At 40.2% G+C, this 17,160-nt stretch overlaps 1 long non-coding RNA gene across 2 annotated transcripts in view; it reads right to left on the minus strand.

Moving 5' to 3' along the window:
• LOC109959982 (uncharacterized) overlaps nt 1-12,827 on the minus strand; it is a 134,598-nt gene extending 121,771 nt beyond the window's left edge. For both annotated transcript variants that reach the window (XR_002274916.1, XR_002274917.1), the window contains exon 1: nt 12,596-12,827. This is a non-coding gene — a long non-coding RNA (uncharacterized LOC109959982). The remainder of the gene's footprint in view (nt 1-12,595) is intronic.
• Between the last annotated feature and the right edge of the window lie 4,333 nt (nt 12,828-17,160).

Raw genomic sequence — 17,160 nt, forward strand, 5'->3', positions numbered from 1 at the left:
AATAAAAATTAAAATTAAAAAAATTAAAATTCACACTAACATTATCACAGTATCTACAGAAAGTGAAAAAGAAATAATGCCAGTCAAATTTCATCTTTAACTTTATTGTGCATACAGTGATTGTGTAAGTTTGTTGCCTGTCACCTTGTGTAATGTGAGTCTTTGTCTCAACCTGTGCCTGATATCATTTGGAGACATGTCAGACTGTATAATGAATGTGTAGTAATCATAGTACTATAATTTTAAAAAAGTAGTAAAGCCTTTATTGTCATGGATGCAATCATTTTTACTCTGTCAAGGTATGTAAAATTTGTCATCACAATTAAAGGAAACCAAAGTCGACCATTAGGAGGAACTGAGTACGGACCAGTGATTTCACCAGTTAAAGTCCAACATCTCCAACCACTCCCCCATTGCCTCAATCTCCTTAGCCCCAACGTAAAATCACACTGTCCTCCTTTGCTCCCAGTATACGAAGTCACCATTCCTATGGCCAGGTTTGCCAATCACCCAGTTCACACCTTCTAGGCAATAATGCAACTGGGTTTGTCAAATCCTAAGGAAATTATGTTAAAAAAAAAAAATTAGACCGCTACCCAGGATTATTTCTACAGTGCTATTTACACAGATAGCATTCATGTGTCGTCATTGAGCTTTCTCTAGAGAAGTACTTCATATCTTTAAACATTATATTCATTCAGGATCACTAATATCTCAGTGATTTCTCCTTCCTTAGCAGCAATAATGAGATGCACATTAGAATAATCTATCCACATTACGAAATAGGAAGAGTGCACAGGAATGACAGACTTATATAGGTGTTGCCTCTGAGACCCATATTAAGAGATGGGGGGGGAGTACATGCCAAGTGAGCAGTATGACATGAGAGAAAAGATTCATGAGTTTCTGAAGGGCAAACTTGAAAAGTTCCCTGTAAAGAAATGAAAGAAAAGTAAATAAATGAAGAGCAGATCTTATATTTCCCCATATTATTTTGAAGCTGTCTTATTAAGCCTGAAGAAAAATGTCCACCTACACATTTTCCAATTAAACTTTTAAACCACATTAACATTCCTTAGTGCAGAAAATACCATCAGAGCTATTACACAAGCCAAAAGGACTCAATATATTGAGTTGCACTTTCACAGCAGTGCACAGTTTACAAGGGTATTTGTCGAAGGATCTTTGGAGAATCCAGAGCCGAGTGATTAAACTGTAGAGCCGTTCAAACAATGATGGAAGTCTGTATTGATTGATGGTTGGCCAAAGGTGCGAGGACATGTCAGACTGTGATGACTCAGCAGAGCGCAAGTTGACTTTTTCTTGGCTGCATCACAGGGATGATCGCTTTCCTCAATCAATCTGGCACCAAGCGGTCTCCAGCTAATGCAACTCATCCCCTTGTGTCCGTCAGTTGTTTACACCACATGCATTTCATCCGCCAACAGGTTTCTAGATTCATCCATTCAATCATTTATTTATTCTGGCTTTATTTTTAATTAGAGTTCTTAGGATCAAATTCTTCAAACACCCACTTTGTTCCAGTATTCCTGTGCTACAAGGGGCAAATTCATTAATGATGGTTGTAGATACATCAAGCCAGAGTGGATTAAGAAGAGATTCGACATCTCCATTGACTCTATAAGGGACCTTTAAAAATGGTGGAACATGGGAATGCTAAATAGTTCTAAACAGTAGGAGTAGTGCTATAGAGTAGTTTTGTTGACTTGGCTGCAATATTAAGTTGAAATCAATAGCAATAATACTACTTGTAGACGTGATATATTAGTGACGGATCAAAACATTTTACAACCTTTTCACTCTCTCTCAACTATTGGGTCACTTTAATAGGTACCTAACTAACTAGCTGAGCTATCAACAACAGCAGAACACGGTCATTAAAAGTAGTAATTTGCTGTTCCCTAAAAAAAACAATGAATCTGAATTGGCTGTTTGGAAATATTTGAAACTACAGGAGTCACATGACTGTGCCATTTTTGACCTCTCTATGTTGCAACTATGTTCACAGCTCTGCATCGAGCACTTCCTTTCAGCAAAGACAACAGGAAAAGTTCTTCAGGATTCCTCAGTTGTATTCCTCCTGCACTCCAAGTTGACTGGGGAATTGACTGCAGCTTGGCAGGAGATGTAAAAGGGGGTGCGTCTTCAGTTGATGTAGAGAGTGCTGATTCAGCAGGGACTCTGAAGGCTAAGGTGACTCATTTCTAATACACCTAATGAGTATTTTATTAGTTTAGTTTCATAGATCATAAAATTTATGGATGCAGTGAACTGCACTACATGATATGGGTTTGATTGTTTTGCTCAGAAGCACAACAGGTCAAAAACTGCTTATTTTGTATAAGCGCATACCCACAGTAGTTTGTAGCTAGTCAACCAGTGGAACTGTGTGTCTTTCTTCTAAAATGTACAGTAACACTGCTGTTGAATTTCTCATCACTGCACCAGCTTTGCTCAGCACAGAGGAACCGGTTTTTGGAGGCTAGAGTATATGACCCATATTACTATTGTGAAATTAGTAACCTGACTCACTGGATAATAAAACTTACAGGAATGGATTTTACTATATCTGCAATTTTACATAACCTGAGTACAGGAAACCTTCAAACTTTGCTGCAAGTTTTTAATCAGTTTATTCATTTGAGCACTCAACCTCCGGTATACTCTGTGTGCTCTGTCAGAGTATAAACACAGAGGGTTTATGATCAAGAGTGAAGAGTCTGCATAACAAACTACATACGTGTAAGTTGCTATTTTAGTTTAAGATGCGTTTCAGAGATGGGGTTAACACAGACTATCACAACTTTGACCAACAAAAGAAAAAAAAAAAAACATGTCAAAAACACAAAGTAAAAACACTGACATCCCTCAGCACCTCAATCTTAAATTGTTTTTCCTCGATTCACTGGGTTAACTCAAGCCCTGGGCGTGAAGTTTATTGATCCAGCCTGAGAAGGATTGAAAGCTACCAGTGACACGGTTTCACACAGACAGTGGAGTGCAAGGTGAGGCAGTGGAAAAAGGCAAGGGGTAAAGATTAGTGGAGAGCCATGAGACAAAACTGAGCTTTAATCAAGAAACAGAATAGGCAGCGACTGAATACAGAATGTTAGACAATCTTTAAGAATCGTTCATTTCATTTGAATACACCATTCTTCACATACAAGAGGCTTCACTCACACACACACACACACGTCATAAATCTCAGGAGGAATTATGGAAGACAGCCTGCTCCACAGCAGTACCCCTGCAATGCTTAATACAAGTACTTCACAGAGAACATATCTGCCACTCCAAAATAAGTTACATTTGTCTGCTGAGCATACATCCCATTTTTAGCTATGCTTATTTTCTCGCCCAACGTTCTGCTATGCATCCATCTCTCTTCTCTCATTTGCTCTTTGCCCCTTTTCTTGTGAGCCTCCCACTATACACGTTTCATAACAGCCATATTTAAACATCTCCCTGGTGATTTTGGCACGAACACTATGTGCTGGTCATAAAAACTGAAATATATTGCAATTTATGGAACACCGTCTGTGGCTGTATCAATTTGATTTATTTAAATCAATTTACTTTGCTCTTCCCAATTCCCCTAATGTGTTACTATTTTTTACTGGGTTGCGTCTAGATTTTGATCACAGTGCCAGCCAAACCACCACACTAGCTCCTGTCTGTCCAGTGCTCACTGTTTGGGAATTATGCAAGGACAGTCTCTCACACTATAAGAAATGTCTGTTAGTTGTCTAGAGATCACATTAACTGTTATTCCAATATAATACAACTCTGTCAGTGATGCCAGTGTGTTATATTTATTCCATCCCATCATCTACTTTGTTCATGTTTTGTATTTGTTCTTCAGTACTGTTTCTCTATTCCTCTTGAGGTGAAGGTGCCACAGAATCACCTGCAGTGGATCAATGTTTCATACAGCAACTGATCCAGACCAGAAAACTGTACCATGTGCATCCTCACTCATCTACACACATGCTCAATACATCCGGTTTCTTTTTACCTGTCTTGTAAACAGTGCAAGACAACTGTGTGCAACACACAAATAGGTGCATTCAGGCAGTAGTCAAATTATATGAGGTGGTGGTGGAGCTCGCTGCTATAGGAGTCACCAAATGCAAGCTTGCAGCTGCATAACACTTTAGTGCTAAAAACAAGCCATTCACTGCATGAGCATTTCCATAATCCCAGACATGACTCATGTAGGGTGCTTCACATATTTAATATAAATATATTAACTTGAGACTATTTTGTTGTCAGGTCCAACATCAGACAGCAGTGGTATGCCAACTGCTGAAGTGAGAGATGTGATTTCTGTGTTCTAATCTGCACATTCAGCTTTTCTGCATTTTTAAAACATAAGTCGCTCTAGGCTTGTGCTATTCCAGTAAACGCTATAACAGAGAGCATTTTCTTCCACATGCAGCAACCTGACCTCAACTTTCCATTTCTCCAAGCCATTTCCTTGCATTTAAATACACCATAATTTGCTTTACAAAATCAATGTAAATCTTGGATGTAAAAGTGCACTGTTGTCTTTTAAGCAGAATGTGCTCCCTTAGGGAAACATGTCCTGAGGAGCCTTGTTATGTGCATTGGTTTGCATTAAACCACATGGTAAATGGAAGGACACTGCTTAGCAAGCTAATTGTAAAAGCACTGGCTCCACTCAGGAGTCTGCCCTCATGACTAGAGTTGGCAGCAGTGAACATACAGCAAAGGGAAGCAGAGGACATGCAGTCATACTCAAGAACAAACACTTAACTGGGAGAATTGTTTTACTTTTATAGGTCATATTTGTTGTTGGAGTATTTTTGGTTGAAGTTCAAGCAGAGCTAACTGAACTTCCCCAAAAAGTTGTTCAAGATGCTCTAGTGTTGCTGGAGTTTGTTTGTATGCACCTTGGCAGTGGGTGAAGGTGTACCAGAAGTTTCAGCTTTGCCTGAACTTTAAGTAAAAACAGTGGATGGTTCAAGAATATGGCAGTGCATGAGGTGCTAGTTCATACGTTACAGTACACCCACAATATCTCCCTGAGGTATGTGTTTTGTCAACACATATTTATGTCAACGATATCCACAGGCAAAAGTTTACAATTAAAAACAGCCACTTCTCCAATCTGACCATAGAGCTGGGGAGAAAGTTCCTTAGGGGGAAAAAACTAAAATAGCTGATATCTGTCTGCAGGGTGAAGGGAGCAGACTGCTGAGGTTTAGGAATGCGGTCACCAACACCCTAGTTAGAGGGGAAAGACCAACACAAAAGTGAGCAGGGGCAGACAGACTTAAAGGCCAGCTTTCCTGGTGGCCATGCTTCAGGGTAACAGCTCCATCATCTGGTCCGCAAAGGACTTCAATGGTGAAGAGGTTAAATTCATCCAGATCAACAATGAAAACTATAAAATACGATTTAAATTTATACCTTTTCAAGCCAAACTCAAAGAACATAGCCAAAAGGTGGAGCTCATTGCAGAGCTGTTGTATAGCTTATTCCATCTATTAAAATGAAAATTCTTCTATGTTAGCGTTTAAACATTTGTGACTTATGATACAGCATCCATTACTTTTAAAGTGGAAACTTATGTTGCCCGAGCCTTTAGTGTCATTGTGGTAATAAGCAGTAGTGCTATTAATTATCAGAAATTCAAACATAACATGGGGAAACAGTACATATTTCAACTACAACAACCTCTACTCCAGCAGATTATTTGACTTATGGCATGTCCTTCTCATGTGTTGCTAATAAATAAAAATGGAGGAGGACGCTAGCATGCAAAGCTGTGTTGACTGAACAATCAGAACAGAGAAACTGAGAAGCAGAATACAAAAGTTGTTTGGGTTCTACACAATACATGACAAAATCACCAACAAAGATAAGGTGAGGTGGCAACTTTGTTGCTGTCGGAGACAAAGGCACATGCTTTTGACAAATACTCAAGTGCTAGCTTGCCACATAACTGACACAGCAGAGGCCCCAGAACTGAATTGAGCAACGTCAACTGTACTGCCTCATATGACTACAAGACAGTGCAGCTGTACACCACATGAGAAAAGACATGACAGTCACAGCTGACGGCTAAAAGTGACGGAGGAGGTACGTGGAAGGCCATGTACTGACTGAGATCTAAACAGTGCATCCCAACATACAGTAAATGCAAGTAACTGCACATATTTCAAAGCACTATAATATAGCTTGCTGTACTGTGGCCATCAATGTGTGGTAAGGGGAACCGCAGCTCACGGCAAGGTAAGGGCAAGATTTCTTGCATGATGTAAAGCAAACTGCTGTCTTGGATTCTCTCTTCACACATTATTATTTGCAGGATTCAGCACCCTGGTGAGATCTTGTAAAGAGAGTCAAGTGCAGTGTTCTCCATTTGAGGCCAGTTAGTGATATCATGCTAGGGGGAAGCTTTGATTCCCATGACTGCTGTTGCTGAGGTTGCAGTCTTGTACGATTCCAAAACATCCAAGGATCAGCTGGACTTCAGTGGGAACTTCAGGGTCCAACCTCTCCCACACGCATCGCACATTTTATTACATGCATGTATGTGACTGAGACAGATGCACACAGTCAACCTCAAAGGGAAAGAACTGCTATTGCTTCCGATACTCAACCACCCTGATTAAAATGTGACGCCTTTGCTTATTGTTCCCCTCCTCCTTTTCTGTGCTGTTGGCGATTGATTTCCCTGGCCTGATCTAATCCTGGGTTCACATAGCTGAGCATTAATTAGAGAGGGAGATGGTGCAGGAGGGGGAATAATAGAGAGCCAGAATTATGCCAACACCCTCCTTCTCACTTTCCTCCCTCCATTTTCATCTTCCTCTCCACCACTGCTCTCCCCGTCTGGCTGCAGGTCACTTGTATCCGAAACAACGGTATCTGTCACTTTAGAATGAAGCTAATGCAAAGCCCCTGCTGTAAGTAGCACTCCTTTGCCTTTTACTTGATTGGAGAGAGTTGAAAGGACCTAGCTGCCTGGTTGAAAGTGCAGAGCAGCTCCTGCATGTCACTCACCATACAGAGTAACCCAACTATCTTTTTCTGTTGGTCTGTGTGACTTTGCTTCCATCTACTGTGCAGAGGGAAAACTGCAGGGGTGCATGGGGGCAACTAAATCTGAGACCACTTATGTGACTTTGTCAATACGACTTTCACATCACTGTAGTTAGTGATTTACTAACTTTCCCACACTTCTGCGCCAAGGGTGAAAACTGATAATGAAATACTGAAGTTAATCCACTTACACCTTCACAAAATAAGTCTTTTAAAACATCTGGCTTCTCTTTACCACAATTCACAGAGCTACTACACATACAATAATATGCAACTTTTCTATGTGCTGTGTACAATACACACAGAGTCAACTGTCAATTAGGTGCAACTAGCTAAAATAATTTAGTTTAACAATTTAGAACTAAAGCCTCCTTTTACTTTAGTTACAATTCTGAGTTTTTGTTGAAGGAGTTTTAGAGAAGCACTGAGTTAACTGCAGGGACATGCACAGTAAATGGGGTGGACAAAACGTTAGAAACTATTCTCAGTACCCTACCTGCCCAAATAACCATGAAACTAGATCAACACTGAGTGTTCAGTGTCTGAGATTCTCTTTTAATGTTATTTATGAAGTCACTACAATCATTTTATCATCTTCTGGACCAAGGTGAACAATTCAACTAGAACAGAAATGCAGCAGAGAAATGGCCGTATACAAAAACAAAAAGATGAAAATGGCATAAATAGAATATGGCAATAAAATACATTTTTTACGTAAAAAGTTCATTTTTAAAAAAATTTACAGAATTTTACCATTTTTACTTCTGTCCTACATGTACTAGTACCAGGGACTGAACTGTTATTTATATTTTTGTCTTCAAATTAACTAATTCTCACTGAACCATTGACCTGTCTTTGGTTACTACTGACTGGGTCAAACATTACTTCTGATGCTTTCAAACTCCGTTATCATATTAATTGGTCCTCTTAAGCTACAGTATGTTGACTCTGCCTCCTGGAATGGCCCAAATCTGATTTTGATTCCATCTAAGTAACTGAGATCTGATTTTCTTATGGATGTGACAAACCAAGCTGGTCAGTGAAGACATGATGACTTTTCAAATTTGTTGTACATTTAAGGAGAGCCTATGGTAACCAAGCAGTTGTAGAGGAAGTTGTACGACTGGACACAAATGACCTTAATGACATTAGTCTTGTATGCATGTGGCTCATTTTGCACATGTGTAGCAGTTTAGGACCAACACTATAACTGGATAGGTCACATTTATGAACCATCAACACACACACACACACACACACACACACACTTAATAAACTGCAAGCGAGCAGTAAAGCCTGTAATGTGAATGTAACTTTAGAGCACACAGGAAGTGACCTTCACTGATAACTGTATACTAGAAGCACGCATGCTTGAGAAACCACTTTCTTTAATGGAAACAAACAATCTCCCTCCTCTCTACTGAGGACCTAAGTCTTTCAATTTGTTACCAGTCTAATGACTCGAGTTAGAGAATTTTCAATAACTATGATGAGAAGATTATGACAGACTTTGCCGTTATATGACTTGTAAATAAAATGCTTCAGACAGGAAATGAATTCAGTGCATATTTGCACTCATTACAGTGAAGGTAAATCGTTAAGTGTGGCGTGGCTGCCTGTTCTCACACAAACACTATCCTCACACTCACATTAGATCCCCCAGTCGCCCATTACCCATGTGCCTGCTCCCACTAGGCCCTGAATTGCTCTAGGATAGACAAACACATAACACACTCCGTCTCTCATCTGTGCAGATCTAACACTGTAAATATAGAGCAAACTGAGGTGAAGAATACAAAGGAGATGGGAAAAGAAGCAGTAGGAGACAAAGGTCAAGATGTTAATGAGATTTATGTCAGAACAACAGTTCACATGTGATGAAGCGCAGCAGCTACAGTGGCTTCAGAACGACAAAGTGGAAACGTTTTTATAGCGGAGATCTCTAATGTACACAAATATTCCACTACCCCTCTTGAAAAGCCAAACCGATGTTAACACCGGTTTCTGCTCTTTGTCAAATTCTCTCTGTGTAAAAGAAGGTGACCTCTTTGGTTTGGAGTTTTAGCAGATGAGCTCCTCCATGGCTGCCGACTATACTGTTTGAAGAACACTTCTTATAGCCTTTTCTAGGTGGCCTTGGGGGGCCCGACTTTAAAAATACAGGGTAGAGAAGCTGGAATAAGACTATGGAGGAGGACAATGTTAAAGCATCTTTAAGTTTGTTGTTATGTAAAGCTGTTCATTAGATAAGAGATTAAAAACATGTTTTGCTTATAACATACTGGTAAAGGTGTGACCACCTAATGTTGCCTGGTCAACTCAAGTGACACAAAAAGTGCATTTCCTGAAATTGTGGAATATGGTGGTGTTGCTGCTGGCTATGTTTGACTCACTCTTGAGTGTTGTTAGTTTCAAATATGCATCCAGTAAAGTGCTGAGTGCTGAGTGCTATTTTTGCATCTAGTGCCAAAGCATTCACTCATTTTTAGTCCACTTTATTGTTATATGAAACAACTGGCAGTTAAACTAACTGGTCCTCTCTCTGAGAAGAGCATCCAAAGCGCTTGCCTTCATTCAAGATTTACTCTTCATCACTATGCCCTTAAAATAAGAAACCACCACATCAATTTCTAAAAGCACTAAATTGATCTTTGAATTCAGAATTATAAAAGATAATAACTGAAAGTCTTACATAAACCCACTTTCTCCTGTACCACCAAATAATAAGCCAATACATCTACATGAAAATCTCTGAACAGCAAAAACTGTTAATGCCAAAGGCAACTAGGCGTTTACAGTACAGCTAAAGCTATTAGAAGCTTTCTCTTCAAAATATGCCAATTTAAGAATTCATTATGTAAACAGATGAATGCAGTCTCTCTTCAATGGTGCACTGTGTCATAAAGTATCAATTAATCATAACCCCATTAAGAGACATTAGTATAATCACTTACTAGTTATGTTTTTAGGTCTGAACAGTATTTTACAGTGGATGCTGCCAGGTCAAGCTTTGCAGGAATTCTGTTAGGTTACTATATGGCTTCAAGGGAGACTGCATTACATTTCAAAAGAGGAAAATGAATTTAAACTTTCCAAGTCATGAGCACCTTTATTCTCCTTCCAGAATTCTAACAAGTCAGCTTCATTTTTTTCTAGCCTGACTGATCAGCAGCACAACTGTTGTCATAACTTGCTGCAATTAATTCTTATATTTTCTTTGTCCTCTTCAGAAACATATGCACTGTGCTTCACAAAGAGATGATAAATAGCACTTCAGTGGTTCTGTATTGTTTGGAATACTTTTCTCTCTCTTGTCTCCGCAGGAATAAAAAAAACAATGGTGCTAAACTAACTTCATTTGTAACCTCAAGAAAAAAAAAAAATTGATAAATGGATAAAAGCTCGAGTGCTCTGAGGTCCTTTTGCCCCGACTGCCCTCTAATTCCCACAGCGAACCATGATTCAATTAAAACTCACACAAGCAAATGAGTTTACACTAATGATTGTGTGCCAATTTTGACAGCTGTGTTTGTGTGAAAACTTGGGACTGAGACCTTAACCAGGCTGGCTACCCATCCCGGCTGTGGGCCTGGCTCAAGCTGATGCCACACGCATACAGTATACACAAAAATAAACACAAACACTAAAAACTGTTTAAACACTACAGGATCTGGCAGAAAAAGGACACATTTTTCAGGTGACCTCCAATTTTCAGCCACATACTAAAACTGTGAAAACCTGAAATTATTCATTTTTCTCTGATTTAAAACACCATCACTCCATTCTAACAAAAAGAGAAGCACTACAACCACCAACCACCACCACCTCATAGACCTGGAACCTGAAAATGACAGCAGTTTGTTGGAAGGTCACAACCAGTGTACTGGATATCCATTTGAGTTTTTTGGCATGGCGATCTGCTATGATAATGGTAACCCAGAGGGGCAACTCGCTGGATGGACGGAGTCATTTTAATCTCTGAGTGACAGACCTCTGTGACCTTGTCAGGAGATGTCCTGGGTCTGCATGACTGACGAGACTCCCCACAAGCACAGCACTCAGCAGGGGGCATGCCTCGTCTCTGATGCAGTGGAGATTGGTGGGAAGAGAAAGATGAGACAGAGAGCATGCAGAGCTCACTTCTCAGGCTCCAATACAAGGAGAAATTAAACAGCTTCAAAAAGATGAAGAATAAAGTCAGGTACAGTACACCAGAAATAATGCATGCAGGTAAAGCAACATAATTGAATATTTTTACCAGCCACTTAAAAAATGGAATGCCAAAATGCTTTTACCAACTGACACCACTTCTCACTAGGCACTTCTCTCCATGATAAGCCAGATAACATAAATTTCTTTTTGCTGGGACAAAGTAACCTTGACCTCGCAATATGTCGCAACGTGGCACCTCACGTGTACCTACAAAAAGAACAAACATGGCGGAAGGTGGAGCTCGCTCATTGGAAGAACAGAGCATCCTCTGTTGTTTTGAAATGGTTTGGAGACAAGGGATCAGATGTAAATCAAACAGTCATGATTTGCAAGTTATGTATGAAGCTCGTACAAAGGGTGGAACTGGAAACATTAAATTTGTTCCACCACTTTGAGCAAAAACAGAGAGCAGAGCACAAGAAAAACCAGAAGTCATGTGACGAGAACACGGCAGATGCTTATCTTCCCCTCACCGGTGTCCTATCCATGTCAGATCAGGCTTTAATCTGCTTCTAACAGCATACACAACTTAAATAGGCATGCTCCTTCATACCTACATCACTGAACTACTATATAACCTTTCATTCCTCATAAGCAGTCTTGGGGGACCCCCCCCAAAAAAACATACAGACTGGTGACAAATTAAAAAAAGAAACCTGAATAAATGAGGTCTCTTCCAGGATGATAATGTCCCCATTCATAGGGCCCCAGAGGTCACTGACAGGTTTGAGGAGTATGAAAATGATATGAATCATATGCTATGAACTTCACGGTCTGATCTCAACCCAGCTGAACAGCTATGGGAGATTTTGGACCCATGTGTTAGACAGCATCTCTACCACCACCATTAAAATTCCAGAAGAGGGAACATCTATTGGAAGAACAGTGTTCATCCTTCCAGTAGAGTTCAGAAACACACTGAAGCTGTTCTGGTGGCTCAACACCTTACAGAGAGAATGGAGAAATGGTGCTCACAGAAACGAAGTAAACTTCGGAGATGGTACTTCAGTAAATGTACTTGGTTAGTCTCCACCCCCCACCCCCCAATGTGGCACTGATTACAGAATTGGCCGACACCTGTGCTTGTCCTGCTATGACGAGTCAAAACCAGCTGTGTAAAAGGCCAGTAACTAATTGTAGGGTCTATAAGGAAACGCATAAAGACGTAGAAAACTGCAAACGCATACGAAAACATCCAGCAGCAATTCATGGCTTTCTATTATTACAAAGAACACAACCAAAGCCAAAACAACAGTTCCTAAAGCTATCGACACACGCAGCAAACACTTACAGAAGCTCCGTGAAGTATTTCCGGTTCTCTCCATGAAGAATAAATCCTTCTTTGGGAAACTTTCATGTCCAAAACTGACAGTCCAGAAAGTCCATGCTTGAGACAGACAGTTGATAAATTGAAGGGCAAAATCCTTTAGCTGGCACGACGAGCAGTGAGACAGCGGAAAGGAAAAAAACAGGCAGGTTAAATGGCCCACCTTGTTCAGGTGCGTTACATTACGTCACACCTCCATCTGTCCGGTTCAACCTAAAGCTTTGATTCATTGTTCGTCCTTATAGCTTAGTCAGCAATGTCATGCACATTGCTTCAGTCCATGACAAAAAAAACACAAACATTCAACTCTAAAAAAAGAAGAGAAAATAAAGTTTTTATCATTCAAAGCCACTTTCATTGGCAGTTTAATTTATTTTTAGTGCTATACTGGGACCTGCCATAACTAGTCCAACATCATATGGGCTGAGTGAGCCTACATATGGACTACTGAGGATCATACACTTGATTGTTAGGTGTTTTAGCACATTAGGATTTTATACACAAACAGTATGTCAAATCATTTTCTAACAAACATTTGAAGGTTACAACAGATCACCTGTATTAGAAGCTATTACACTACTCAGAAGGTTTATGGAAAATCATTTTACTGGGTTCTTCATAGGACACAAATTGAATAAAAGAGACTATCAAGGAACAAAATGGTTGGATGAGATTAGTCAAGGAAGACAGTGGGAAGCTATCCCAGTTTACTAAAAATGGCAAGTTTGTTTCTAAGTATGTGGTCCCATCACATCCATTTATTTAAATGCCTGGCACCCGTGTTGATTTGCTGCACCACTTGCAGAGAATTCAGCTGTTGTCTTATGATTTGGATCAGAAGAATAAATTCCTCCACTTCGCTCCACTGAACCACTTATTGATCAGGTAAGGGGCAGTGTGCCTGTGGGATGCTGTATTGATTACCTTTTAGTTCCTGCCACTTGTTGCTTCTATTGTGAGGTCAGATTGTTTCAGTTACAAAATGCAGCTCCCTGCTGCTGAAAAGGATTTGTATTTGTTTAGAGGCTTTAATTCCAAAAGTACAGACAGAAAGGCAGACTGTGCTCTGTAAACCTGTTAATAAAGTACATGAATGTAAAGCAATAGTGGACAACTGTACAAACAGCAAATACAGAGGAGTGTGGAAAGAGGAAGAGACAAAGCTGAATAATTATTTTTGTGTTTGTTTACTTTTTATATGTATGTGCATGTATATTTCTAATTCCTGGAGTAGACCTAATGTGCGTGGGGGTGTGCACACGCTTGTGACTGTCAGTCATTTTCATTGGGTGTAATAATTAGCATATTTTTCATTTGTGAAATAACTGTGCTCCTCAGGCAATTACATCAAATTCCACATTAGTTCACATATGGGAGTATGTTGCCTTGATTTAGAGGGAAACGTGTAGTTTTAAAAGCTGCAGAGCTCTGAGGGGGAGTGACCCCAGTGAGCGTTAATGCAACAGAAACATGATCCGGTGGGAGTGTTAATCATATCAATGAAGCAATATGTCATTTATGTTCAGTAATACTTTAAAATATCAAGGTACTGAATACAAAAGCAAAACACAGTATCTAAGGAGAATATCCAGACTGATTCAAATACATTTTACCAGATTAAGCAAGTTCTGTTGTTGAAGAAGAAAAGGGGCATGGATGGAAAACCTTCACTCTGCTAAACTGTGTGTCATCAGCATACAGAGCCCAGAATGTTAGCTCTGACACTGCATGATCTCTGTGGGATCACTTCATTTGCTTAATGGTGTCCATCATAAAGTAAAAGTACAATAACATTATAGACATATTCTTTTTTATGGTCTGGTTCCCAGTGTTCCAGTAATATCCCAGTAATATTCCCATTTCTCATTGCTTGATTGTTTATAGAGGCCTGAAAAGAAAGAAAAGTCTCCAGTTTTCTACTGGGAAAGAAAGCACGGATTTGAGGGAAAACTGGAAAAAGAATATTTTTGTGTAGCAGAAGCTGGACATTAGTGCACTGGACAGATATGCACATCAGCTGCTGAAGTGAGCAGCACCATAGCTCTTCAGGGGACCGTCCCATCTCCCTTGATGTCTCAGCCTTTAGGTATGACACCCATTTCTTGGATGGCTGTTACTGTGGGGTGCATCAGCAGATACCAAGGGGCTGTATACAGAGGTGCTGTAGACAGGTTTGTGGAGTAGTGTGGGCAAAACCTTGCAGGAGAAAGAAGTCTCCCCTGTCACCGGTGTTCAAAGGTACTGATGTGAAGGAGGTTGAACTACAAATACCTAGAAGCCCAGTACCTCTCATCCTCTTTAGGCCTTTGTGGACAGACACAGGAGCACCTTTAGCAACAGACTGATACCAGCAAGGGGTGGGCACACTTGGATACCACAGAAGATCTTCCCCCCCAGTGGCCATCAGACTGTACTACTCTCTCACTGCTGGGCACTGCTGAGGATTATTATCTTGCACTTTGATCATGTACCTTAGAATCAGTCCACATGCCGTTTAACTCCTATTTCTGCCATTTTAATCATATCTGCTCTCAGCTGTGTGATGTACCTCTTAACTTAATGCATTTCATGTGATTGTTTTCCTTTCATACACCATAATATCTGTGCTTTTAATCTGTACATGTATTTCACAAGCAATGACAACTCATCTGAAATGGGAATATAATTGTTTCATGACTATAAAGTACAAGATGGTAGATGTGCATGAAGAAGGAGAAGCAGGATGACAGTGGCGTCTTTGGGAGTACTATATAATGGCTACTGGGTTTGTTAGACCCCCAGAGGACCCTATAGTATAAGAGAAAGACAGAAAAGGGGGACAATCAAACAAAAACAACAGATATGCAGGGTGGGATGTGTTTGTAGCATGGCCCTGCGCCTGAACCTCATGCAGTTTTTACACCTGTAACATGGATGCACTGTTTTATACAGTATTTTTAGTGCTTACTGTATAATTTAAAATAAAGTAACAGGTACTCTGCAGTTTTATTTCTGCATTGCATCATCAGTGCAATTTGCATATCCTGCTGTTCTACATGAATTTTTGGCTTTTTTTGCTACTGTATTTGTGTTTTATTTTACTATGTACAGTACATGGTACTGTATGTTTCTTTATCTCTTTTTTAATTTACCCCACTAATATCAAACTTACTAATCAGCTACAGTAATCCCTCAGAAAATGCCAAACTAGTAAACCCAAAACAAACTGGATACAGGAAACAGGCAAGTGGCAAGGACACTAACACTGGACAGTGAGCACACCAGAGAAACTGGTGGAACAGAAGCAGACAAGTATACTGTATGTGGTGTATAGACAGCACTAAGAGAGCTAATGAGGTAAGAGGAGACAGCGGTGGCAAGAGTTGGAGTGAGGGCAGAGAGGGAAAATTAAATTCAGCTTATTCAATTCAGTTTTATTTGTATAGCACCAATTCCCAACAATCATCTCTGGGCAGTTTACAGAGAATAGTCTAGACCTTACAATATTATAAGATAAACCCATCAAATCCAGAAAGCACTTCCTTTAATGGAAGAAACCTCCAACAGAGCCAGACTCTTGGTAGGCGGCCTTCTGCCTCGACCAGCTGGGGTCAGTGGATAGAGGAGAGAGAAAAAAAAAGAAAAGCATCAAAACACAACTAACAGCAAACAAATACTGAGCAGGCTGATGTGGTTGGTTGACTGCTCATCAGAAACATATTCAGAAAATGCATATGCACATGTTCTGGGGCTAGTGGCATGGAATGGGATGCTGTCAAAAATTTAGCACAATTGAAATATTATTAAACATTGCAATCACAAAACAACTTGCTGTGCACAAGTAATACATACTGTATTACTATTACTATCTTTATTATTGTCATTTGAACAGATACATTTGAAAATACAGCATTTCTTCCCACCTACAGCAATTCATACTGCATCAACGGGAAATAAAAATGACTGCACTACTTTCTGGACACTTTACAACTTTCATAAGTCAGGGAACAGTAGCTGGCCTGAAATATCTGCGAGATTTCTGTCTCATGGTTTTTAAATTCACAGACATTCATTATGTTTCAATGACACTTTTTCCTCAAGCCTCATTAATTTGAAGCTGTCAGCCATAGAGCAAACTCCCCTAAACCCCCCCACTGCCACCAAGTGTCTCGCTCAAAGCAACTTAACAGTAATAAGAGAATGGAGACAGCTTTCACTTCTTCCCAAGGTGCAGGAGTTTCATCCATCCATTATCTATACCGCTCATTCCTGAACAGGGCTGCGGGAGGCTGGAGTCAGTCCCAGCTGACACTGAACGAGAGGCAGGGCCCACCCTGGACAGATTGCCAGTCTATCACAGGGCTGACATGTGACAACCATGCACACTCACATTCACTCCTAGGGGTAATTTAGAGTCACCAATCAACCTAAGCTGCATGTCTTTAGACTGTGGGAGGAAGCTGGAGTACCCGGAGAGAACCCACGCAGGCACAGGAAGAACATGCAGACTCCACACAGAAAGGCATCAGGTTGGCCCGGGCTCGAACCCT

The sequence above is a fragment of the Monopterus albus genome, unplaced genomic scaffold, assembly GCF_001952655.1.
Source record: "Monopterus albus unplaced genomic scaffold, M_albus_1.0 scaffold42.1, whole genome shotgun sequence".
Classification (NCBI taxonomy): Eukaryota; Metazoa; Chordata; class Actinopteri; order Synbranchiformes; family Synbranchidae; genus Monopterus; species Monopterus albus.